The following is a 4,741-nucleotide window of genomic DNA, read 5'->3' as shown; positions in this document are numbered from 1 at the left end:
AGATCATTATGGTGTTATGTGATGTATTCTCTTATGTTTCCTTTATTCAGCTTTATCATGTATGATTAACTTATGTTAGAATGGTTAAGTGGATAAATGGAATTAACTTTAAATGCTTATATTCAGTCCCTTCTTGAATGCCATGTTGATCGAATGCATAAGCGGTTTAGATGAGATTTATCGTAGATGCATGTATGTAATCGTCTTTTAAAAACGTAAAAAGTTTGTTTATGAAAGAATGTATCTTAGAGTAATAGAATATATTCAGTTGTTGTTAAGGAAACTAAGTATGCTTGAAAAGATCTCTTATGTTATGATGGAATTCTAGTGTGTTAGAATATTAGATGTGTGGCTTGTAATTTTAAATGAAAAGCTTGAATGAAGATTATGGATAGATCTTATGGTTGAATCTTTGCTTGTGATTTATATTTCCGTCCTTTGAAAGAAATTGTCCTGATTAAGAATTATCTCGTTATTTAGATATTCAGCTTATTGGATTAATTGTGTGAGTTAAGTGAATTGTGAAATTTAAGTAATCTCATTGGGAAACTCTTTAGGTGTTGTTGATGTCTTCCGCTATGTAATCTGAATCTTTGATATCTTGTTGTATCTTATGTGGTGTATCTTTAAAAAAAAAATTATTGCACTCTATTCTTGTGTTTTGGCTTAATTCCTTCGGGGTTTCCTGGCGGGGCATTACACCCCCTTCATCAAAAATTACATCTCTTGAGACAATAAGCTTATTAGTCAGGAGATTATACAATCTATAAGCCTTGCTTTTCTCACTATACCTAATCAAAATACATGACTCACTTTTGCATCTAACTTTTGTCTATTCTGATCAGGTACATGAGCATAAGTAAAAAACCAAAAACTTTGAAATGATTAACATTAGGCTTTTTCCCATACCATGTTTCATGAGGAGTGATCTTTTCAAGTGCACGGGTGGGGCTTCGGTTGAGGATGTATACTGTTGTAGCAACTGCATCTCCCCAATAAGAATAAAAATCCATAAATTTAGACTAAAACTAGACCTATCTTTTAAAATGTGAGAGAAAAAGGTGCTCTTGAATTAAGTACAAGGTTGAAGACCTTGGTAGATACTTTCATGTGAAAAGGGTGGCATTCTTTGTCATTTCGTTGGCTGAATTTTCTGCCATGATTGGTACTGAAATAAGGATTTATCTTTGAGCCCTTTCATTTGGGTAGTCCAAGTTTTCATTGAAACGCAAGAGGATGTTTTTTTGAAGTGGGTATAGCATTTTATAAAGTGGATGCTAATTCTAAGGGCTTGATAGATACCTTAATGTTCATAGATGAGTTGAATTTTAGTTTTGTTGTCTAGATTGATACTAGTAAAACTATCTTTTTTATTCACCTTTCAACTATCTAGGCTATGTTTGCATTGATATGTGAGAGTAGTGTAAATGGTTTTACAAACTACTTATTTTGTTTGAGGTGGGGATAGATATGTTTCTACATTTTAAACAAGCGAATGTTTTTTTATCATGTTTGTGGCTCTTGAATCCAAAAGTTTGGTTCAGTATACATAAAGCATTTCAATTGATTAAATGTGCATTAATATTGTGTGCCCATATTGTCATCCAGATTCGATCTAACACATCGCGAATTAGTCACATTTCAACTAGCTAGGCTATGTTTGAATTGATATGTAAGAGAGGTGTACATGTTTTTACAAACTACTTGTTCTGTTTGAGGTGGAGATAGATATGTTGTTGAATTTTAGCAAATATTTTTTTATTATCATGTTTGTGGCTCTTGAATCCAAAAGTTTGGTTTAGTATACATAAAGCATTTTATTTTGATTAAATGTGCATTGAGATTGTGTGCTTATATTGTCATCCAAATTGGATCTAACACATCCCAAATTAGTTTATTTTTAGTTTGGTTTAGTATTAAAGTTAGGTATTAAAGTATATAGTTATGTGGAAATCTATTCCTAAAATTTGATGGTAATTAATGATATTTTTATATTGTAGAATGATGTTTGATCTCTTTATATATCTTTAAACAGGATGCAATGCAGAACATGATAACAAAAAATTCAGAAAAGAGAATTCAATATCATAGATAGTTTTGAGTTGATCTTACTGGCGAGTATATTTGAGGTTGATAAATAATATCAAACTTTATATAATTGATTTATTGTATGCAAGAACCTTATTTGTGTGAAAATAAGGAAAAATGAAAGGACATAGAAATGACTCGCTTCATCATCCCGTGAGTAGCAATAAAACACAAATATAACATTAACCACGGGTATTTCTTAGAAGTCTTCAATTTATGATAAAATGCCTAGCTTCCAATTACAGGGTTCTTTTCCTATACTACAAAGTAACAAGAGTATTGTCTATTCCTGTTTGCATATCAACATCCAAGTCAAGCTCCATAAAAGTTGCATGATAATCTGTTTTTCGATTTTATTTGTGACCACGTATGGTGCACAAGGGGTTGATTCATGTAGCCCTGACCGAAGGGAAAGATCTATTTGTTCTAATAGGGTCCTCTCTTTTACCTTTGTCTACCTTTGTCTAGAAAGTGTTGAATTGACACCAAAGTTTCCATTCTTAACATGATCACCCAAAACGAAAAATTATTATCTAGTTCCTAGAATGCATCAAAGTATCAATGTACTTCATACATTATAATGGATGTTTGGTGCATTCTATGAGTTGGATAACCATTTGCATCCAAAACTACCATGGGTTTTATCTCCTATCAACTTGGCACAAGGATCCTAGATATAGTTCTTTGTCTACTGCATACAGAGGATAGTTTAATAAGTGGAAAATAATGACTTATAGATTGATGAAAAAAAAATACATTCCTATAATAAAGTGGATATGGATGATCCTATACACAACTAACTATGTAAAATCAAATACATTATTGTTAGGGTAATGTGCATAAGATGGGTAAGAGGTTGTTGTTATCCAAGCTATTGCCTTTAAACTAAATGATAGAACAAGAGTAATAGGAATGCATTCTATAATATGTAAACCATACAAAGAATATCTTTTAAGCTTAATGTGTGGACTAATTGAAAAATAAATATTTGGCTCATGGCAATCTTTTAATTATTTGAATTCAACAATTTTGATGTGGTTCTCTAATCGGTCCATCATATTATTGTTGGCTATAAAAAAATATTATTCTATTTTTCATATTTTGAAACAACTTTGCTCAATAGGAAAAGCATTGAGGTAAGGATTCGTACCTTCCAATTTGCAAACAGAAGGTTAGTTCCTCAAATTTACTAAATTTTTTAAACCTTTATTTTTATTTTTTATTATTCTTCATGATTACTTACTAAAAATAATAGTTATTTTATATTATTTCATTTCTTTATTCCATTTTTTCCTTCCTTTGAATTTGCAAACAAAAAATTAGTTCCACATATCTTCAATTTTATCTCATTTTCAATTATTTATAAACATTATTAACAATTCAATTTCATGTTAGTTTAATAATCGACTTCTAAAAAAGTTTTATATTTTAAAAATAATTGAAGTGCAACTTTGTAGATAGCTTTACCCAATCCAACATTCATGACTATTTTTGAAAATATTTTGACAACTTGCATTTTCTAGTAAATAACAAACCATTCACTATATATTTCAAAACCAATATTATATAATGAGGTTTCTAGCCATTGAAATCAGCCTTCCGAACATAACTCTCCCAAATCCATGAAACTAAAAGCAATTTACCATTGAAGAGAGATTTTAATAACTTCTTGTAAGAATGTGTAAAACAAATTCAAACCTGGTATATAAGGGCACTCAAAGTCATTGCAATTTGCATATCTGGGGCTGCCCATGCCAGGAGTTTTTGTCCCACTTCATTTTACTGATTTCACCCTTCAAGAGCCACCCTCACTTATTTGTTCTTCATATTAGGGTCCCCTAATACTAATACATGATCTTCTCCATACCTGCAAGTCAAGGATGCCAAAATCTCAATAAAAAACAAAACTACCTCGGCCTCCATAACTACTCAACCTCAATCTGGCACAACTTAATCAATATCTACTATCATCACCTATATAATAACAGACTTACATTCTAATAAAATTTCTCTCTTCAAAACTAAGGAGCAAAAGCACCTAGGTAGTAGAAGAAAAGTTTAAAAATGAAAAGAATGAGAAGAAGAGAGGTTAGAAAGGAATAAACTTTCTTTGAATTAGTGACTGAGTAGTTGGGCAATCAGTGTCATCAAAAAGTACGAACATAAAGTAAAATCAATAGTCGACATGCATTCTTATTACTAGTATCAACCACATGATAACAACATTATATACTGCCAAACTTGATAGGGAGAGATTGACCAAAAAATGGTTGATGACAAAGAGCTACATCCAAATTATATCTCTTTTTGGCCAAAAATAGTTGATGATAAAGAACTGCATCAAACTTGTTTTTTTCGCATTCATATTACTGAGATAAATAAGTGACATCGATTCATTGAGATACAAATTAACTATGACTTTTTTTAAGTTAATGACCATCCATTTTTCAGTGAGATGTAAATTAGGCATGGCTTTCTTTTAACTTGATGAACATACATTAATTCACTATTAAATTAAATTTTCACATTCCTTGATTTGTACTTTCCAATATATTATATAACGTATATTTTATTATTGGTGTAACCATTGCACCTCCTTTTAGTGCAAGTGCTAGTGTTTAGATTCTTTTTGAACTAGAATTGTCTAAACACT

General features: G+C 30.7%; 1 pseudogene; it reads right to left on the bottom strand.

The window, feature by feature from the left end:
• Positions 1-2,181: 2,181 nt before the first annotated feature.
• LOC131029566 (uncharacterized) lies at positions 2,182-4,011 on the bottom strand (annotated as a pseudogene).
• Positions 4,012-4,741: the final 730 nt, after the last annotated feature.

This window comes from Cryptomeria japonica, chromosome 3 (genome assembly GCF_030272615.1).
Source record: "Cryptomeria japonica chromosome 3, Sugi_1.0, whole genome shotgun sequence".
Taxonomy (NCBI): Eukaryota; Viridiplantae; Streptophyta; class Pinopsida; order Cupressales; family Cupressaceae; genus Cryptomeria; species Cryptomeria japonica.
Note: the sequence above shows the minus strand (reverse complement) of the source record. Positions and strands in the feature narration are given on the sequence as shown.